Below are 22784 nucleotides of genomic sequence, written 5' to 3' on the forward strand. Positions count from 1 at the left end.
ATAATAGGAAGTCCTTGCTTACAAGGCAAAAACAACCCTATATAAGGGACTCTCTTCTTTGCAAAACGTATGATTTATTCTTACCTCTGGCTGAGTAGACGGCCGATCTTCTCAGCTTCAGTCTTAATCTGTTCATTTGGGTGCCAGGAATTACAAGGCATTCTTTTAGATTCAAATTGTATTTAGCATTGACACACCTGGCACGTACGTACACACAACAGGCACAATCGAACCTCAGCTAAGCACCATACATATAACCATATATATGTCCGACAGGACTCACTGAGAATATCATTTAACAACATGTTTAACAAGTAACAATATCAATGGTTTAGTAATCTTTCACACGTTGTGGAAGCTTCATATGCATCACAAGACGAGCCTTTGGAGGTCAAACCAATGAATGTAACAGCAAAATCTTCCTGTCACAACAACGTTTCAGTGGATAGCATTGCAGAGGCCTTGCGGAATGTGCAGGTTAGCTTTCGACAAATTTTCAAGATGGGAAGATCTCAAGCTTGGGAAGTTTTTTAATGGCAAGTACTCAATCACCACTGTGTGTGGTCCACTTGAGGTTTGGATCTACTTAAATTTTGGGACCGCACCATAAAATAATCTATAAAAATGGATGGACAGCGTGGATATACAAAATATTCATCAAGGTGGGCCCACGATAAGCGTGATCACGTAACACCTTATCCGCTTCCTTTCATATACATTCATAGGGTTTGGTTGAACGGATTGGCTACTCCCCCTGCCACGGACGCGGATTCACTGCGAAAGCCTTTCACAGAAGTTCCTGCTTGAAACCTAGGTGGGCCCACCGTGATGTTTGTGAGAAATCTACTCCGTCCATCTATTTTTTTGAGATAGTTTTAAGACTTGAGATCAAAAGCGAACAGCAACAAGACTCGAGTGGGCCACACTAAAGGAAAAGGTGGGCAGGAAAATTCCTATTGCTGAAACCTCTTGGGGTCAACAGTGATGTTTAAATGCCATCCATACCGTTCATAGAGTCATTCCTACTGCGATGAACTGAGAATACAAATATTACCGTGATTAAAAACTTCTGTAGCATCATGAATATTTCAACTGTGGACGTTCAATACTCATGTTTTCGGCCCACTTGAGTACTGGATCCGTCTCATTTTCGGTACCATCCCTTAAAATGAGCTCGCAGAAAGGATGGGCGGAGTGGATCTCTCACAAACATTACGGTGGCCCTACCTAAGTTTCCAGAGCAGGAACTTCAGGAAATCGCGTCCCCCTGCCACCAGCCCGGTGGCTGGTTGTCGGTGCTCCGTGGGCCCCACCATGATGTATGTGTTTCATCCATTCCGTTCATCCACTTTTACAGATTTTTTTATAGCTTGACTGAAACAATGAGAGGGATATAAATCTCAGTGGATCACTAAACAGGAAAACAATAATGATTGGATATCCACCATTAAATTTGTAATAAGCCCATTGTACTGTTTATTTGACATCTAATCCATTGATTAGGTCATACAGACCCAGATGAAGGGAAAAAACAAGGATCAGCTTTATCCAAAACTTTTATGGCCCCTAAAAAGTTTTAGACACTGTTTCCTATAATGTGGCCTGCTTGATATAAGGATATATCTCATTTTTGGTCTAATACCTTAGAATGATCTAGAAAAATAGATGGATGGCATAAATGAAACACATAAATCATGTGGGCTTACAGAGCACCGATCATCAGCCATTGGCTGGAGGCAGGGGGAGTCGCCAATCCGTTTCCTGTAAAATGCCCCGAGAAGACCTAAACAAGTCCATGGAAATTTCGTCGTGCCCTGCTGAGTTGTAAAATGTACTTAACCCTTTGTCAGAAGCCTAAACAAGTCTATGGAAATTTGAACGCGGATTGCCTCCTACCCCTCCGTCCGGGCGGGGGTATGACGCAATCCGCGTCCCGGAAATTTCGTGTCTAAATAGAGTCGGGCTCCTCTGTTATCAGGTCAACAGAGAATTCCTATTACCCTAATGGTTTGGCGTCCGAAGCTGTTTTTTATTATTTTTATTTTTTTAGTGAGTAGTGACATGGACCAATGAGAATTAGGGTATCAGGAATTCTCTGTTTACCTGATAACAGAGGATCCGGACTCGTCTAAATACACACCGCTTATAGTATAACATATGCGCACAAATTTCACACGCGCACGGGGAATTAACTAACAAGAATCCAATCTGATCCGAAGTGTCTATCAAGTCCACATGTAGTTTCTACGCATGCAATGGGAAAATCGCACTGATCAGACTATCTAATCCATTCTTTATTTGGCTTTATTTTCTATAGCCATTCTTTTTCGACGCAATGGGCAATGGATGGGACGACTACGATTGCCCAGAAAAAAGCGATTCTTCGGAATGATAAGCAATCCATGATGAACTCTAACAATTATATGGATCCAGTTGTTGAATAAACTGTAAATGATCTTAACCATTCATATTTAAGACTATCGATCAAACGGTTAATATTTGTGTGATTGGTTTGATGGTTGCATGGATGCCTACGAAATGTGCATTGGACCAGTGAGCAGCCTAGATCAATGAATGAAATGTCCAACTGTAGTGTATGTGTTTCATCCAGGCCGTCCATTCACTTTGTCAAATCTTTTCGGGGCATGAGCCCAAAAATGAGGCAGATCCAAACCTCAAGTGGACCACACAGTGGTGATTAAACTCCCACCATTAAAAAACTTCTTGGATAAGGCTGATGTTTGTTTTGGAAAAAAAATGGATGGACGGTGTGCATAAACGCATACACAACGGTGGGCCCCACAGAAACTCTGCCGTGAACTTCCTGGCAGGTGCAGGACGCAGTCGGCGACCCGTCCTAGCGGGGTAGTTACCAATCTTTTCTCCTTGAGTTGCACTCCTCCTTCGTCCATCTTTCCCCATTCTTTCCTTGTTACTTCTTCCTCTCTCTTTCTGGTACTGACAGCTACTCGTCTTCTTTTGCTTTTCTCCTTCCTGCATCTATTCCACTCTGCTCTAAACACCTCTTATTCTTCCTTCTCCCTCCTTCCCTCCCTCTCTCTCTCTCTCTCTCTCTCTCTCTCTCTCTCTCTCTCTCTCTCTCTCTCTCTCTCTCTCTGCATCCTTCCAGGATGGAATCTACACTGAAAATTGGTCTTTCAATTCTACCAATCATTATTTCAGTTGTACAGATCATCCACATCTTAGGGCCTCCTGTTCGACAACAAATCAGTTATCTCACAAACATCGACGAAAATGTGAGCAATCTGACACAAGCAATGAAAAAAGTAGGAGGCAAGCGCAAAAGCATTGAAAGAGCTGATTTGGCACCATTGACAAAAAGACGGAAGCTAACCCACCAAATAGGGAATTGGATTACACGCGTAACTTGCACTGAGAAGGAGGTGGATTCAATAAAAATAGAATTCCATCAATGGAGAAGCATCACCCAAAGGCATTTTACGTATTACTGGTCTCTCTACGAACTAGGTAAAAGGGTTGTTAAGAAGCTCGAGCATGTTAAAGATGTGGAGGAGCAAGGTAGAAAAGTCATTAAGAAGCTAAAGGATGTTGAAGATGTCATAAAGGAGGAAGCGGCCTTTGATCGTGTGTCCGTGACCTTTACATCACCAAGAGAGGTGGAACTGCCCCAAATGTCAAGTCCTGGTCAGAGCACATGTGGAGAATCCATAGGTAATGCAATGGATGCTGACATAAATGTTATAACAACTTTTAAAGAAATGGAAGAAAGGGAGCTGTCGTGTAGAAAGGCTGGAGAGTATGGTGATTGTGAGAAGGGTAGCTGAGGCAAATACAAGAAAGAGGTGTGGCTGAATCCACTGAGGGCATTGAAGATATGGATCAGTTTGTGTGAGAAGTATGCATTTCTATCTTTGAAATCTAGATATGATCAGTTGGAGTATGAAATTAGAAATATCTGTTTCTTACATTGTAAGGTGTTGGGTTATGGAAGGACTCATAAATAATGTGTTGAATCTCTTTATTAATGACAAGGGATAATATTGGACCGTTAATCTAAAACATATTCTCCTTTTATACCTTTATTTTTTAGTGAGATGTGGATTGTGTGTTGAGTAATTTTTAGTGATAGTAGAGTGACATGTTTGGATTGGATGAGAGATTGGTTATGGCTTTCTTTCTTTTAACTTTCCATGTTTTCTACATTCCTTTTACCGAATGGAAACCTCATTAAACGTAATTTTTTCACTCTTTGCATTTATTTTATTTTTACTGAATTTTATGCCCCATTTTTAATGATCAAGACCAAATTAAACACAAACATTTCCTGTAACCTTTTTTATATTTTATTTTATTTTATGTATCCTAAATTATGTGTATACAGAGTTACATGATCTGTATAAGTCATTCCATTCGGTCGAACAACGCACAGGTGCGGACGCCGATTTCCTGCGGAAGCCTTTGGCAGGAAGTTCCTGCGCTGGGGACTTAGGTGGGGCCCACTGTGATGTTTGTGAGAAATCCTCCCTGTCCATCCGTTGCTTCTTGCGTTGTGGTCCACTTAGGCTTCTTGCGTTGTGGTCCACTTAAGCTTTGTATCTGTCTATTTTTTGAACTATGCACTTAAATGATATGGAAAAATGGATAGACGGCGTGCATAAAACGCGTACAAAACGATGGGCCTCACATAGACCCTGCCGCGACCGTTGTGGCAGGTGCTGGAAGCGATCCGCGCCTGGTCATTTGCGGGCTTAGTATCCAATATTTTCTCCTTCAATTGCACTGCTCTTTCGTTCTTCCTTTGGCATCTTTCTTTGTTATTTCTTCCTCTGTCTCTCTGACAACGAACGGTGTTATTTTACTTTTCTCTTTCCTTCATCTATTCCGCTCCCTCCCTCCACTCTAAACAGATTTTCTTCTTCTTCTCCCTCCTTCCCTCCCTCACTCTAAACAGATTTTCTTCTTCTTCTCCCTCCTTCCCTCCCTCACTCTAAACAGATTTTCTTCTCTCTCTCTCTCTCTCTCTCTCTCTCTCTCTCTCTCTCTCTCTCTGCATCCTTCCAGGATGGAATCTACACTGAAAATTGGTCTTTCAATTCTACCAATCATTATTTCAGTTGTACAGATCATCCACATCTTAGGACCTCCTCTCCAACAACAAATCGGTTATCTTAGAAACATCGACAAAAATGTCAGCAATCTGACAAGACCAATGGAAGAAGTAAGAGGCAAGCGCAAGGCATTGAAAGAGCTGATTTGGCACCATTGACAAAAAGACGGAAGCTAACCCTCCAAATAGGGAATTGGGTTACACGCGTAACTTGCACTAAGAAGGAGGTCGATTCAATAAAAATAGAATTCCATCAATGGAGAAGCATCACCCGAAGACATTTTACCTATTACTGGTCTCTCTACGAACTAGGTAAAAGGGTGGTTAAGAAGCTGGAGCATGTTAAAGATGTGGAGAAGCAAGGTAGAAAGGTCATTAAGAAGCTAAAGGATGTTGAAGATGTCAAAAAGGAGGAAGTGGCCTTTGATCGTGTGTCTGTGACATTTACATCACCAAGAGAGGTGGAAGTGCCCCAAATGTCAAGTCCTGGTCAGAGCATATGTGGAGAAACCATGGGTAATGCAACGGATGCTGACTTAAATGTTATAATATCTTTTAAAGAAATGGAAGAAGGGGAGCTATTGTGTAGAAAGGCTGGAGAGTATGGTGATTGTGAGAAGGGTAGCTGAGGCAAATACAAGAAAGAGGTGTGGCGGAATGCACTGAGGGCATTGGCATGGAGCAGTTTGTGTGAGAAGTATGCATTTCTATCTTTGAAATCTAGATACGATCGGTTGGAGTATGAAATTAGAAATATCTGTTTCTTACATTGTAAGGTGTTGGGTTATGGAAGGACTTATAAATAATGTGTTGAATGTCTTTATTAATGGCAAGGGATAATATTGGACCGTTAATCTAAAACATGTTCTCCTTTTATACCTTTATTTTTTAGGGAGATGTGGATTGTGTGTTGAGTAATTTTTAGTGATAGTAGAGTGACATGTTTGGATTGGATGAGAGATTGGTTATTGCTTTCTTTCGCTTAACTTTTCATGTTTTTGCCATTCCTTTTACCGAATCGAAACCTCATTGAACCTGAAATTTTCACTCTTTGTATGTTTTATTTGGTTTTGTTTTTTTACTGAATTTTATGCCTTATTTTTAATGATCAAGGCCAAATTAAACCTGAACATTTCCTATCACCTTTTTTTATTTTTTTTATTTTTAATTTATGTATCCTAACTTACATGCAGATATATGGATTATATGCAATTATACACGGATATACAGAGTTGTATGCTCTTTATAACTCAGTCCATTCGGTCCAACGAAGCAGAAGTGTCTAAAATTTCGTATTACAGAGTGAAAATTTGTATATCCGTATGTGTGTGTGGGAAATAGTACTATGAAGTCGACCTCACTGCAACTTTTGGGCCCCAATGTGAACTGTGTCGAACATCTACCCCATCAGCCAGATGTGTCATTCCATGGTGGGCCACGGGCTTAAAAATCAAGACATTCCATGTCTTGGGTGGGCCACACCACACACAACAGTTGAGAGGGGTTACCCTCCAATTAAAACATTCAGAATCATTTATTGGGTCCACTGATATTTGGTTTATAAATCCAGACCATCCATTGTGTTTGTCCAACTTATATGAGGGGTTATACTAAGTTTCAGGCACATCCAAAACTCAGGTGAGCCCCACAAAGTGATTTTATATGTTTTAGGCATGTCTTCACATGGTTGATATATATATATATATATATATATAATTGCATGTAAATTTAAACTACATTTAAAGGGCGGTTCGAAGGTCTGACATGAAAGCCTTTGCCACAGGCTTAACATTATTGCTCAAATTTGGTCGATCCTGCCCCATCTCCTATAAGTTGTTAGGTACCTGCAACTTAATGAAGAACAAAGAGAACTGGGGGCACTAGTTGTGGCCGAGGACCTTCTGATGCTTAAGTTAGGTGTATGAACTCAAAGTAGGCACAGTAGAATCAAGATAATTTTGTGTACCTTCCATTTGAAGAGGGTGATGTATTTATAGGTGCTCTTACGCAACTTCCATATTCAAATAGATTTATAAGATATGCTTGAGGGGCTCGTATTGGAATCGGAATCTCTTCTCAAGTATTTCTCTGATTATGCCTGGATTGGCATGACTTCGACTGAGGTCTCCCCAGGCAATTCCTCCATATATGGTGCGAGATTCTCTCTAGATGTTTTCGTTTCCAGCCTGAAGTCGGTATCTGACGTCGAGGTTAGCATCAGACCTTGAGGTCAGCCTTCAAGGTCGAGGTCATCGTCTAAAGTCAAGGTTTAGATCGATGCTCGTAATTAAGGTCTATAGCTCTATTGATGAGTCTTGTTTCTAAAATAGTTTAACTGTTTTAGCTTGGTCATTGAGTCATCTTGCTCGAGTCATCTTCTCTTGCTTTTTGGTAGCTCAGAGAGTCTTCTCTGATTACTCTTTTGCCACGTGTCCCATACGTCAGGTCATCTCAACTTTACCCACATCAAATGCCCCCTACTTCCGAGCTCCATGTTCGTGAACTTGGGAAGTAAGCAGCTTTGAACTGATGTATGGGCAGGAAGTTCTGAGATTCTAACTGAAGGAGGTCGGCTCGTTCCATGCGTGTTCCTTGATTTTGTCACCTGGTAGTTAATGCGGGAATTAAAAAGAGACTACGCATGCTGCATTGATAGAGGAGGATATTATGGTAGTGGTTCCGTACGAAGAGACATGCATATATAGAGTGGCGAGCGTCGTTTCGTCTTCAGGTGACTCATAGGTGGACACATGTCCTTACTTTATTAATGCAGGCCCTAATCAAACTCCATATCACCATGTGGAGGAGATCGTGCGTCGAAGCGTCTTTTCACGTCTTCGCAAGTAGTGTCGGCATTAAACGTCCTTCTTCTAGTGTCTTTATAAACAGGGGTTTCCCCCTCATTCTGTCACTCACTGGTTTTGCGAAGTCTAAGTTGTCCCACCTCCTTTTCTCTTCTTTTTTCCTTCTTGGTCCTTCCTCATTTTCTAAGTGGATCGTCTAGTTACTTCATTGTTTTTCGGTACATTTTCTTGTTTGCCTCCGCTTTCTTTCCTTTTACCATCATCTCTTCATATGGTTTCAGGGGTATATCGGTGTCAAGGGCCTTCCATGGGGAATCCGTTCAACGTAGTGTGGATTCTAGGCTAGCAGCATCACCGAGTGAGCCATCTCCGGTGATGGCAACTCATGGTGAGGAAGTCTTGCCACCCTAGGCGGAGGCGGATTTTTCATATTCTCAAGGACCGCCTCCATTATTAGGCCCCTTCAGTTCAATGCTCCAGTTGGGGATTTGGTTGCCCTCCAGTCAGAGTTCTAGATCCCTGACTCGGTGGGGCTACGGCTACCCCAAGTCGGGGAACTTTTGAGCCATCCTCCCGAGGGGGAGGTAGCCCTTTACCTTATTTTTTTTCCTTACAACTTGCGGCTACCTTTCCACCCATTGGTGAGGGAGGTAAGGCACCACTTGAGACTTGCCCCAGGATAAACTTAACCCTAATATGTGGCGAGTTGTCTTTCAGTGCTATGTTTTATGGCACTAGCTCGATCATGCCGAGCTAACTATAGACGAGCTCATGTACTTAATTATATCGGGCCAAGAGTAGTTCGGTTTCTCTTGGCTGGTAGTATTTTTCTTCATTGTCGGGCAAAGGTCAAGCCCTTATTACCAATAACACCTCCTCCAATAAGGGCTGGAAGAACAGGTGGTTCTTTGTTTCTGGAGAATGGGAGGCCCCAGCGGTGGAGCTGGGCAGGTTGTGGTCTTGGGTCCCTATCAAGCTTGCCACCTTTGGTCGAACATTGAGTTGTAGGTTCTGGTTGTTTGTAGTTTATTTTACCCTTTTTGCAGTGTTTTCACTGACCTGGTTATGCCTTCTTGCAACTCTGACTCGGCATCAGCCTTAGCTTTCTCCGATCCAAATCTGCCAAGTCAGGATCGCCGGGGAGTGTACCTTGGGTCAATAAGATTGGAGGAAGCTAATCACACTGAATCTCTTTGAGCAGGTTGGCTTGTCACTAAACGGGTCGATAGGTACGTTTGTTTAAGTGGATTCCCAAAGGTTGTCAGTTTCTTTCTATTTTTTGACTATTTTTCTTGTCGTTTTCATAGAGATAGCGGATCACCCTCGGCTGAAAAGGCTAAAGCTTCCCTTTACAAGAGAGCTGAAGCAACTGAGGAAGGCTACTAGGAAGGATACTCCATCATCCTCAGTCTGATAGGCTTTTGAGGTCGATGCTTCGAAGATCGACGGGGGCAGGTTGGAGCCTTCTCCCGAGGTTCTTCTCCTATTAAGCAGATGGAGCCAGTCAGGGTGGCTGTAAAAGGCGAAATTGGGGTGCTCTAGGAAGCCACCTCATATGGTTTGGCCCATGGTGCTCCTCCTTCGAATTTGGCCTCTAGGGAGGTTATTGACCTTGAATCATCTTTGACCCGCACTAAGGAGGAATGGGTAGAGGCCGTTGCAATTGTGGAGCCAGAGATAGCGATGGGGAGCACCTCGGGATGTCAGACTCCTGAGGGGGCTGGGGTGTCAGGGTCCACAGCTCCGGCATCCCTCCCTCGTCAGAAGGCAGTACTAGTTTATTGGAACCACCACCACATGACTGAGGACGAGGTCAGCTCGTTTCTCTCCCTGCAGCCCGAACCTCTGCTAGGAAGGGTGGCGTTGATGTTGATCCAAGTAATGACGTCGATCTCTTTTTTAATATGTTCTCTCTTTTTTTGTTGGCCGACTTCCATTGCCCCCTTTTTTTGTTTGCAAGGTGCCACTGAGGTTCTCGCCTTCCGCCATGCTTTCCTCGAGCTCAGGGGTCGCTTAGAGGCTCGAGTCTGCTAGGCCTAAGCTCCAGGCCAAGGTTGTGGAGGCCAGGGTGACGGCCCATGCCGAGGTCGAGGCCTAGCGTGAGGTCTTGAGGGTTACCGAGGAGGACAAGGCCACCAACATCGCTCTGTTGGTCGCGAAGCAGCGGGAGAAGGCCGAGCTAGCAACCTAGATGGTGGAAGTGGAGTCTTGGCTGACTGAGGCGGAGGGTTGACCAGTCGATGCAGAAGCTAGACCAGCGGGGGTCGGGTCGAGGGCTCGATTCCTGTGAGGGAAGCAGTAGTTGTGGAAGCTTTCAAGGCTTCCGAGGAGCACATGACCAACCTAGAGGAGATTTTCAACCTTAGTTTCCAGTGATGCCAAGAAGACGTTCGACAAAGATATCTGAACCTGGACTTGCACTACCTGGACGACGACACTCCCAAAAGCCCTTCTATTACTATTGCTATCGAGGAGCCTCCTCAGGGATAGATCTCCCTTCCTTGTATTTTTTTGTAAATTTTTATGAAATGAAATTATATTTTTTATTGATCTAGTCTTGTACGCTTCTGTGTGTGATTAGTCGATATAGTAGTTACACGTATGGCTTTTTACTCAATAATCAAGTGTGTATATTATTAGGTCGTGAAATTAGTAGGCAAAGCAATATAAACAAAGAAAAGAACCTTTTTCCCTTTGTATGTTTCTTTGGCATCTTTATGGATGGTCGGCCAGTAGTACCCTTGTCGAATTACTTTGTGAGTCAAGACTCTCCCACTTGAATAATTACTGAAGAAAACTTTGTGAATTTCTTTTAGGACATATTCGGCCTCATCTGGTCGCAAGCATCTTAAGTATGGCAACAAAAATCCCCTCTTATAAAGTACATCTCCCAAGATAATATACCGAGTTGTTCTGTTTTTGACTTTGCGGGCTTTGAGCTTGTCGTCGGGTAGCTCGCCCTACCGCAAGTAGCGTTTGATCGGATCCATCTATCTTGGTGATTGGTTTATCAAGAGAGTCTCTTTCTAATCGGGCTGGCTAATACTGGGCTTAAGCAAGTACTAAATCAGTACAGTCTTGGCGAGGGGCGAGGTCATAATTAACTGTTGTGGCCAGCTTAGCTAGAGCATATTCCTTGGAACTTTCTGACCTGGGAACCAGGATGACCTCGCACTTGTCGAACTTATTGAGCAATTCTTGCACTTTTTGTAGATAGGTGATCATTTTTTTATCCCTTGGCTTGGTATTTTATGGTGACCTGGTTGACTATGAGCTAAGAGTCGCTATAAAATTTCAAGGCTCGAGCTCCTATTGCCTTAATTAGCCTGAGCTCTGCGAGGAGCGCCTCATATTTTGCTTCATTGTTGGAGGCTGAGAATCTAAACCTTAAGGCATACTCTACATTGGTCTAGTCGGATATAATGAGGATCAGACCTGCCCCACTTCCCTTCGAATTTAATGACCTGTCGATGTAGAGGGTTCATTCCTGTGGGTTAGCTGCTTGTTCATTCTCTACTTCTTGTGGGGAACGAGATAGGTGAACTCAGCAATGAAGTCGGCCATGGCCTAGCCCTTGATGGCAGCTCTGGGTCGGTATATGACATTGAACCCCGAGCTTAATCGACCACTTCTCCAATCGCCCTAATGCTTCGGGCTTTTGGAGCACTTGGCGGAGCGGTCGATCAGTTGGGATAATGATAATGTGAGCCTAAAGTATGGTCGTAGACACCATAATGATATAATTAGTGCTAGTGCCAATTTTTTTATGTCGAGATATCACATCTCGGCCTGAGCCATAGCTTTGTTAAAGTAGTATACCAGGAGCTATTTGTTCCTAACCTCACGTATTAAGGTTGAGCTGACTATTATAGTTGAGACTACTAGATATAACAATAGTGGTTCATCTAGTTCGGGTTTGGAGAGTAGCGTAGGTGATCCTAGATATTACTAGAACTATTGAAATGATTATTCAAAGTCGCTTGTCCAGGTCGGCTTCATGTTCCCTTTGAGTTACTTAAAGAACAATATGCAGCTATTCATAGCTCTAGAGATGAACCTGTTCAGAGCTGCTATCCTTGTTGTGAGGCATTGGATTTATTTCATGGTTTTCAATGAGTTTATCTCCAGAAGGGCTCAGATCTTGTCGAGGTTTGCCTTTATCCCTCTCTGGTTGACTAGGAAGCCGATGAATTTACCTGAGTTGACGCCAAAAGTGCACTTGATCGGTTTCAATTTCATTCATTACTTTCTCAAGATCGTGAACATTTGCCCCAGGTGTACCACATGATTTGTCACTTTAGTACTCTTGATGAGCATGTCGTCGACGTAGATCTATTTGGCGAATATCTTGTTGACGAGGCACTAGTAGGTCGCCCTGGCATTCTTCATTCCAAAAGGCATAACTTTGTAGCAATAGAGTCCATTATCGGTGACAAATGTTTTTTTTTATTTGTCATGCTTATACATGACGATTTAATTGTATCCTGAATGGGCATCCATAAAGCTAAGAAGCTCGTCCCCGGTAGTGCTATCAACCAACTGGTCGATCCTTGGGAGGGAAAACTATCTTTTGGGCATGTATTGTTCAGGTCAGTATAGTCAACATACACTCATCATTTCTCGTTAGCCTTTTTCATTAATGCAACATTTGTCAACTAGTCGGGATGATAAATCTCCTCAATGAACCTGGCCTCGAGGAGTTTGTCAACTTCTTCACCAATTGTTACATACCTTTTAGGGTCAAACGCGCGTCACTTTTTCCTTACTCGCTTGTGGTCGTGGTCAACATTTAGTCGGTAGACCATCACCTCCGGGTCTATGCCGAGCATGTATTAGTGAGACCAAGTGAAGACGTCAGCATTTCGCCTCAACAAGTTGATGATCTCCTCTTGACATTCTATTTTAAGTAACGATCCAACCTGGACGGTGTGGGTTGGGTTGGTCTTGTAAAGTAGTGTTGACATGAGGTCTTTCACTGGATATCCCCTTTCAGTAGACTCCTCCTGTGGATCCAGGGAGGTGATATGCATTGTCTGTCATCACCGCGCTTTTGCTCGAAGCATTGTCGAATAGCAGTATCGAGCTTCATATTGATCGCCGTTGACTTGGCCAGCACCGTGCTCGGTTGGGAATTTCATAACAAGGTTTTAGGTGGATACTACAACTCTCACGGTGTTTAGAGACGGTCTGCCCAAGATCACATTGTAGACTGATGGACAATCTACTATGAGGAAGCCGATCATTGTAATAGTCTGGTTAACACCTTCACCGGCAGTCACAGGTAGTAGAATACTTCCTTTAGAAGTCAATTCTCTCCTGCAAAGTTGAGCAAGGGTGTCTGGATGGGTCATAGTTTGGATCTCCCAAGCCCCATCTTGTTGAATGCGGCGGCGAACAAAATGTCTGCCAAGTTGCAAGTGTCAACCAGTATTTAGTGTACCTTGTAGTTGGCAACGGTCATGGTGACTACCAGGGCATTATCGTGCAGGCAGTGGAGTCCTCAAGCATCTTCTTCTGTTCATTTGTAAATCTTTCAGTAAAGTAGACGTGGTGCTCTTGTAAGTGCTATGTTTTCTAGCCCCTATAATTGTCAAATTTTGTAGTGCCGAAACATTGTGGAATCTGTGTCTTGTGTAGCTCATATATATATTCAAGATTATGCTACTTATATACAAGAACAAAGGTCTTTACCTCAAGAACTTCAAATTCAAGATGAAGAGATATACAAGTTCAAGTACAACACCAAGTGATAGTTAAAACTTTCAAGCTTCAATAGTTCAAGCTTTCAAAGCTTCAATGAGCTTTACTTTGGAATGCTCAAGGTGAAATATAACTCACAAGTACATCTAGTTCAAGCCCAAGCACTTCAAGTTCAAGCTACAAATTGTTTCAAATTCGAGCTTCATGTACGTCAAGATAACAAGCTTCATGTTCATCAAGATCAACTATCAACCGAAGCAAAAGATGTTTCAGTGTTCAAACATCGCTTATAAGGTATGAATGACCCTAGATTGACCATAGGTTAGGTCATTGTTGATTGCATACTTTAATTGGGTCATTACATAAGTGTATAAACTGTTTTTCGACTAGTCTTAGACTATGTTTGATTAGTCCTAGTACTGGCTCGACCAGTCCAAGAAATTCCTCTACCAGTCCTAAGTTTATTATTAATTTTCGAGATTTTTTGTTATTGCTTCGACTAGTCCTGGAGACTGCTCGATCAGTCGTGGAGACTACTCGACCAGTTGAGCAGGCTAGACTTAAAGTTCAACAACTAAGTTGGGTCCCACATGACCAGTCATGGGCAGGGCTCGACCGGTCGAGCAGCTCCTTCGACCAGTCGTGGAACGACTTTATCTTATCGCGCCCGAAATTTCAAAAGTTTGTTGGTTGTTCGACCAGTCAAGCTGACCTCTAGGACAGTCGAGTGAACAGTTTCTGCACTTATAAATAGAGCACGATTTTCAGAGTTATTCATTGAATTCAAGCAAAATCAAGACACTACTCTAAGAGATAAGTTTGTGATATTCTTAAGTTATATTGTGCTCATTTAATATTCTCTTTTAATTAGCCTTTTTTTTTTTCGGTATTTGATTTTGAGATTCTACATTCTAATCTTATTTGAAGAAGAGATTTAAGTTTTTCCCTTTCTTGGAATCAAAATCAAATCAAGCTAACCTAAAGTGATTTAATCTAAAAATCATTTAGAACTTAGAACATTTTCATTAGTAAGTTGGACATTGAACATCTACGTTAAACTTCTACTCCAAATTGGTTCTACAGGGCTGCATCAAGGAGAATATCTAGATAAGTATTTTACTGTTTTGTACATTAATTATTCTTTTGGTTTCTTTGAGATTGTACCAGAAAAATCTCTTTCTTTTGGTTTGTCTGAGGTGATCCAGAAAACCCAGAGTGTAGGGTTTTTGAATTGTGTAACCCCACTTGAAAGACACAATTGTGAGGGTTTTAGGTGAACCTTGAAAAACCTATTTCATAGTGAATGTCGATATCCTTTGTGTGAGGATATTAGGAGTGGAGTAGTTGTGTGGCTATTTTTCTAAACAGTTAGTGTACACACAAGCGAACCACTATAATTTCTAGCCTTGTGGTGGATGGTCGATTGTGGATTTGTGTGAATGTTGTAATTTCCCTTTATGCATTTGTGGAGAATGTTGTAATATTTTTATGTATGTGTGGGAATGGTGTAATAGCTTAGTTATTTTCTTTGCTATTTTATTCTTTATTCTTCTGTATCAGTTTGGGATTTTGATGCACAAACTGTTTTAGGAATCAGGTTGTCCTACCATAAGCCATTGGTTTTTGGTATAAGGTTGTCCTTAGAACAACATTTGTATCAACCTCTCAATACTTGTACATTTGAGGTTGTTATTTATTTCTGCTTTGTGGGATTGTTTAAGTGCTATCTTTGTTTATATTTGTTTAAATTTCGCATTTAATTTTTAATTTGGCATAGTCATATTCACCCCCCCTTTAGGACTCTTAGCTCGGCCTTTTCAGCTCTATCTCACTGTTGTTTACGCTTCGAGCATGTGCTCAGTGTACCCGGTGTGAGTCTCCACCACCGGCTGGTCCTCCAAATATGGTACATATCTCACTTGTCACTTCGATATTATTCTGGTCGTCGTGTCACTCTGCTTGCCTAGTCGGTTGTAACGCCCCGGTTCTCGAAACACAAGTATACTACTCGTTTTCTAAAAACCAAAGTATTAACCTTTAAAGATAGCCTAATTTCACATGTGTGTGTGTATATATATATATATATATATATATATATATATATATATATATATATATATATATATATATATATATATATATATATAATTCTTTTTTTAAAAAATTCAGAGTGAGCATTTCAGTGGAAGAAAAAATAACTTTAGCATAAAGGAAAGTTTGCGTATATATTCAAAATACTCGAGCGGCTGCCCATAGGGCTTATACAAACCAATATCTCAATACTCACAAATGCATGAAATAAACAATTTATCATGTAAAGAGAATAAAATGCAGCCAAAATTGAGCTACAAGATCACACAACTTCTCTTGAGTAGCTACAGACACACATTCCCAATGTGTGTACCCTACTTCTCATTAGTTTAAACATGAGTATAATTCAAATCACCTACACCACCTGTGTGGTTATATATTCAATGAATGAGTGACCAGTTTAGTGTGAATTCTCCTTAAGATTACAAACCACCGCATTAGTTGAGTATAATTAAATAAGAAAACATACAAAACAATCCACAATGCAATCTTATTTAAATACATGGATGCGTGAATGCACACCAATTGGGGATGCTCATCCAGTTGGCTTTTGGGTAAAACCAATATAAGTGGTCAGCCACTAGTGAAAATATATCAAGTACGTGTGTAATGACTAACTCACATAAATTGGATCGATTGTCGGTGGTCTGAGAGCTAACGAAATCATACCACGACAAATGGCACATGTTATAGTATCTTGAATTAGTCACCTGTCATCGCTCGTATACTATGAATGCATGATTAGCCTAATCGTTATTATTCTAATTGTAAATAACCAATTAAAGAAAGCTCAAAGGTCGCTATGGAGGGCTTGTCACCCAGCATAGGCTGACAGTTCGGACAGTGTCTCATACCACCATCCCCAGCTCAAGAGACTCCCAACTAAGATATTTAATAGTAACCTCCTCAACTAGTGGCCAATTGTAATTCAACAAGTGGAACTTACTATCGTAGGGTTATACGAAAATAATCCATAAAGCCACTTAGGGCAAATATTCAATTAAAGTCACATGGGGCAAATATCAAATCTAAGTCACGTAGGGCAAATATGAAATCAAAGCCACAGAGGAAAAATAGTCCATCAAAGAATGTGATAAAAAGGGATAATCACCAAAAGCCACATAGGCACAACAATCCATAAGATGGTAAGTCAACAATAAAATTCCATTTAATCCGTTAGGCAAAAATGACCACTAGGTTGAGGGTCCATTATAATCACAATCAATCAAGTTACATCTAAAGTCTGGATGCACATATATAAGTGGAGTTTTCCACTAATAGATATAGCAATTCAAGTTCTACAAAAATTCCCAAGTATGAGAAGATACTCAAGTGCAACATGTAGGGTTTATATAATATAAATACTGAGCATACAATTTGAGAATTTATTCCAATAATAACGCAAGTAATCATGAAATAAGGATATCAATTTATCAATTAAGAATTAAAATAAAAACTATCACTTAAACTAACATCACTACAAAAAAACAGGGCAACGCCGACAATTTGACCCTCCCTGTGGCTTTTAGCCGTCGGACGGGCTGTCGGGAAAGGGGGTAATGGTGTTGCTCGCCAATGGATTTAAACCGTCGGCGTTTTCGACAGTTATATCCGACGGCCAAAGCCGTAGGAGTTTTCGACAGGCAAAACCGTCCGCGTTTCTCATTAAATTTTTTAAAAAAAATTTTGAAAATGGATTGCCTAATCAATGCACATATCCAAAACTAGCTTAATACCCTTTTCAAAACATGTTCTCCAAAGTCCCGAACCGAGAAATCAAAATCAAATCTACCATTCAAATCTCAAACATATAAAATTTGTATTTACATAAAAAATAATTGTATATATGATACCAACTCCATATGAAAGCAATCTTAAGAAGAGCGTTTATACAATAAATAAATCTATGCTAAATGTCATTGGGTTTGGTTAAATTGCAGCAATCAACTCCTCAAAACTATGAAATTTCTCCAAACATAGATGTCGAAAAATCAGTTCCAACCTCATTACTATTTAAGAAGGTGCTTGTAATTAGAACTAAACACAGCCAACGGCTTTGAAGATCTTGTTTTGGTCCATCTGAGCCATTCAATTTATTGGAAGTCTGCATAATACACTATAAATCTTTTAACTTCTTGAGATAAATCATAACAAGTATTTCAAATATCATAACAATGACTAACAGATTGATGAAGATCTTCACCGTAACTAGGCCACATGCCATGAACAAGTTGGATGAAGAAAAAAGGGCTGGTCTACTCATTAGGTGGGCCACGCATGAACAAAAGAAATGGATGGTTAGAAGAAAACAACCAATAGTCCATATTCGATTTAAATGTGTGGCCCATCCAATGAGTTTTACGTTGGGCCTAGCCTAGTGAATGGCTTGGAGCCTCTTCACACTGTTAGCATTTTTCACAATAAAGAAATATACATGCTGGTGTTGAATGGGAACATCATTTTTCATGTACGTAGTTAAAACCTGAAATTATAGAAGAAAAAGATGAAATTAGGCACATGTAATTCTCTTTCTTGGATTTTTTTTCCTCACTTCTACATTTGGTTTTCATGGAACTTACACTAACTTGTTCATGGAGGAACTTGATGTATTCAATTGCTTCGAATAGAATGGATGCGGTGTCCGTCTAAAGCAGGAGAGAACAATTATATTCAATTCAATTCAATTCAACCGAACAAAGCTTTTTTGAATTCAAAAACAAGAAACTGTAGTTGAAATCTTTGTGGAAGTAAAAGGGAGCTTTTCAAATTTACCTTTCCGAAAGGTGAAACCAGTTGCTGGAGTGCAGTGATTCTGTCTCCTAATTTCTCTTTTCGGAGCTAAAAAAAGAAAGACTGAAATTCTCATCTATGTATGGCAGATAAACCCCAAAGCCCTCTCCAATAAAAAAAAAAAAACTCATTAGAATCTGTTTTGTATCTTAAAAGTCGGTAATGGCGATGTGTTCCACTTCGAGGCTTTTTGGGTGTGGGTTTGCTACCACTTTTTTTCGTTGTCAAGCCCCAATCACAAACTTCTGGATTTGGTTGATAAAATATATGAAAAGATTCAATCCCATAGAAGAAGATGAAAAACAAACCATGAATGATAGAGCAATGCAATTGCCTAATTGCGAGGATAACTGTTTAGGTTGGCCTAGTTCTTAGGTGGGCCACACACATGATTATTATTGATGGTCATGGTGATGATACTATAGCATTTTTTCCAAGATGATTATTGATGAAGCAAGGTTATGAGAATTGTTGGAATTACTCACAGATTTCAATTATTTGCATCCATATATTTTTAGTTTGATTTAATGTAGTAACTGCCAGCAAAACATCGAATACAACAAATATCATGCAGAAAGAAAAAGGCAGAAAAAAAAAACAGTTAATAAAATGCCCAAAAAAAATATCGGACATGCATATAATACCATGTAAAATATAGATTATATATATATAACTTCAGTGATATGCAATATCCATGTCCACAGCGGCAACACGAAAGCAATACCCAATAATTATGTACATGCATATAAATACTGTGTAAAATATATGACATGCATAACTATGGAAAATGGAAGATACATCCACATGGTGTAAAATGATTTCCCGTCAGGACAATGAAAAGCTGTACATGTTTGATATCAGCACATTATAGCAGTATTGAATCAGTAATATTAAATTACCTGTAGTTTGTGTGAGCCCTAGCTCCATTCCAGTCTCCCTAGTGAGAAGAAACATTCCATAGACAATTGTTAAAATATAAGAACACCACAATCAACGAAGAAATAATAAATAATGAGTATCATATAACGTTTTTCACATGACAACTTAAGATGAGGAAAGAAATCAGAGAACATGAAGGGAAGCATGGAGCAGAAAACATGAATCTACCTGAAGAGGCTTGGGGTCGAAGGAGACAACAACGCCAGCAATCTTTGTAATCCTCTGTTTACAGAAAACTGTGCATTATTGAGGAAGCATTTACAGGTAGTGGAATCATATCGTATAGTACTCTAATCTACAACTGTATGGAAGATGGACAGTTAAAAAGAATTGACAAATGGTCCATATTCAAAGTAGACGTATCACCCATCTCATGAACACCTAGTCTGATTTTCAGGTTACGATACACACATGGGGGTACCCACCTGATGAATGATCTAGATCCTACAAGCGCCACATGGCACATGCAGGGAGGGTAGGATTCAAGATCCTGATGCGAGTTCCCTTCTTATGGTTGAATTAAATATGTGGGTCTTTAACCAAGTGACTGATAATTATTCAACCCTTATACATAAATATTTCATATAATGGAATCAACTAGGCTTGATGACCTATGGTCTAACTGAAGTTGTCGCTCTTGGAGGACTGGAATGGCAGAAAATGATTCATGCAGCAAAATCATTAGTTGGAATAAGGCTTAGATGATTATGTAATGGAATAAACAATGCCTTTAAGAATACCTCCAAAATGTAGTGAGAAACCCACAACTCATCACCTATGGAGATACCCATAGCAGGGCCGACTTGATACTCCCACTGCATAAGAAATGAGATTCAAATACCATGATGCATCCAAAAAAAGAAAAGCAAAAAGAAACATTAGGACGAAACAACATTTACCTATCCAGGCATGACTTCGCCATTGATTCCACTGATATGCATGCATAAAGGCAGGCCTTGTAATAGGCATCAACGACGCCACGCCCAAATGCCTTGTCGGCACTAATACCATAGTAGTACAGACCCTAATTCAAATTTGAATAATTTTGACAAAATGAATGGAGAGGTACGTACAAAGAAACAAACAAGCATATCTAACATTTGATATACCCATTTCCAATGAACCAAACAAAAATATATAAAAACAAAGGAATGAAATGGAAACCCAGTGATAACATATTTGAACTCTGTCCATTTCCAGGATTTTGTAGTTACATTTCAAAAGAATGTTGAGATGAACCAAGTCCACATCCCCACATGTCAAGATTGAGAGAGTTATTTTTCACCATTTTTCATCTTTGGGATTAGAATCATACAACAGTATTTGAATTGAACTCTGAAATGAAAAATGGATGTATGGAGATGGACGCGTAGATATTTAGGAACGGTTTAAAACCGTTCCTAAATGAAGCGTCGCAAACGAACAGGACCAGTTCAAAACCATTTTAGGTAGCGTTTCAAATATCAGGGATGGAATATTATGAACAGTTTTAAACTGTTCCGGTGCCAACAGTCAGATTTTAGAAACGGCAATTTAAGACCTTAAAGTTGCCAACGGTTAAATTTTAGAAAAGATATTTTTCCTTAGGGAATGGCCAATAAAAGTTGTACAACTACTAGCTCTTGCCAATATTGTTTTTTTCAATTGAAAAATGTATTTGTTTTTATTTTTAAAATCCAAAGAATATTAGAGACAATTAAAAATTAATATTAAACAAATATTGAACAACTTTATGCTAAAAATTATATATATTTTCAACAATAAGTTTACAATGGTCTAAATACATGAAAAATAAATAAATAAATCCTCCATGCTCCACTCTTTGTGAAGCATGCATATGTCATCATGCATGACCAAGTAGCAGAACTGGGATCTCTGGCTTGTTGAGAAAGGCGAGGCGTTTCGTAAGTTCGAAGTTTCTTTGTTTGAATTACTTTGAGAGTCCACTCCCTATCTGCTCCAGATAACCTGATGGAAGTGAACAAAATAAAATCTCATTATTTCAGTACCAAATAAACCTACGTAGCAAACTAAAATGCACAAATCACATTTTGCAGTATGAAATTTTAAATTGCAACAGTCAAGCATACTGCAAAATCCATGAATCTCAAAAGAAAGATGTATTTGTTGGCTGTCTTTGAACCTCGGGTTTCTCACTTTCAAGTTCTTGCATGAATAGAATGTCATAGCCTGTTATAACAAAACCAAAGAGGAAGAATTTCAGCTACTTCCTCTCAAGAACTCCTATTGAGAGAATTTGATGGGTTGATGGAAAAATCTCTACAATTTCACATGCGAAAGTATGGGTTACATACCACTAGGGCGTCTTTACAAGGCTGCAAATTCATAGAAGAAGAATTCAATCACAGTGAGTTCTTGTAAAAACCAAAAGAAAAGTAGTCAATGTTGAATTTAGAGAATTCAAATTCTAATCTAAAGAACTTACTTGAGATTTGTCGATTTTGCATTATTTCCACCACATCTCTCCATTGCCATCGATGGTTCCACCACCTTCAACTAGTAGCTTTGTAATCTTCCGGAATAGAAGCTAGTGCAGCTAGTTTGATCCGTCCCAATCCGATCAATTTGTGGAAGCTTGGATGGTTCCATAGATCTAATACATTCAAAAATTAAATGATAAAAAAATAATAATAATTATAAATAAATAATTTAAAAAAAAAAAAAAAACACCTCCAATAAACAAACCTAATGTATGAGTTTGTGCATGGAAACTTCATTTCATGAGTTGCATGGACTATCTTCAATATAAAAATGCATTTTTTTTATAGTATGTATAGATTCATCTCACCATCACTTTAATAGAAGGTTTGCATGGGCCTGAAAATGTAATTGGTTTAAGAAGGTAGCTCTTGTTCTTAGGCACCACCAGAACAGAACAGATGGAGCAGATGAACATGCTTCCTTCCAAGCCTTCTCAAATGCCTGCAAAGTCGTGCCAATTAAGAGACAAAAAGAGAAGACTTATCAAACCCTCCAACCATTTAAAGGAAAGCTCCAATTCTTATGGACATGCATGGAAATTGCAGGACTGTTTCAGACTGCAGCCTTAAAAGCATAAAACTAAATTTCTTGTTCTTGAGGTACCAAAAAGAGAATGAGATGGGCAATGCAGTTCAAGGACCAGATTGGGTGACCACTGACCAAAGCGTTCTAAAGCCTTTCTATGGAAGGATACATGTTTTTGCCTTATTTCACCTTTTCTTCCTTCTATGGTTGGCCAAAGGGTTCTAGGACCGCATACTGGAGGCATTTTGTTTGCATGTTATATTCTCCCCCCTCATTCTACATCTTCTTTTCTACACTTTTTTTTCCACAATGAATGAAAACCAAAAAATTAAAAAAATAAAAAT

The 22784-nt window shown here is 39.9% G+C and overlaps 1 long non-coding RNA gene and 1 pseudogene across 1 annotated transcript; both read right to left on the reverse strand.

Annotated features, from left to right (window-relative positions):
* Nucleotides 1–18058: 18058 nt before the first annotated feature.
* LOC131220225 (glutamine synthetase cytosolic isozyme 2-like) lies at nucleotides 18059–20526 on the reverse strand (annotated as a pseudogene).
* A 1368-nt stretch (nucleotides 20527–21894) lies between these two features.
* LOC131220624 (uncharacterized) lies at nucleotides 21895–22744 on the reverse strand. Its single transcript, XR_009158736.1, has 3 exons — nucleotides 22630–22744; nucleotides 22223–22356; nucleotides 21895–22027 (listed from the first exon to the last, which is right to left on the reverse strand). It is a non-coding gene; the product is annotated as an uncharacterized LOC131220624 (long non-coding RNA).
* Nucleotides 22745–22784: the final 40 nt, after the last annotated feature.

This window comes from Magnolia sinica, chromosome 12, assembly GCF_029962835.1.
Source record: "Magnolia sinica isolate HGM2019 chromosome 12, MsV1, whole genome shotgun sequence".
Taxonomy (NCBI): Eukaryota; Viridiplantae; Streptophyta; class Magnoliopsida; order Magnoliales; family Magnoliaceae; genus Magnolia; species Magnolia sinica.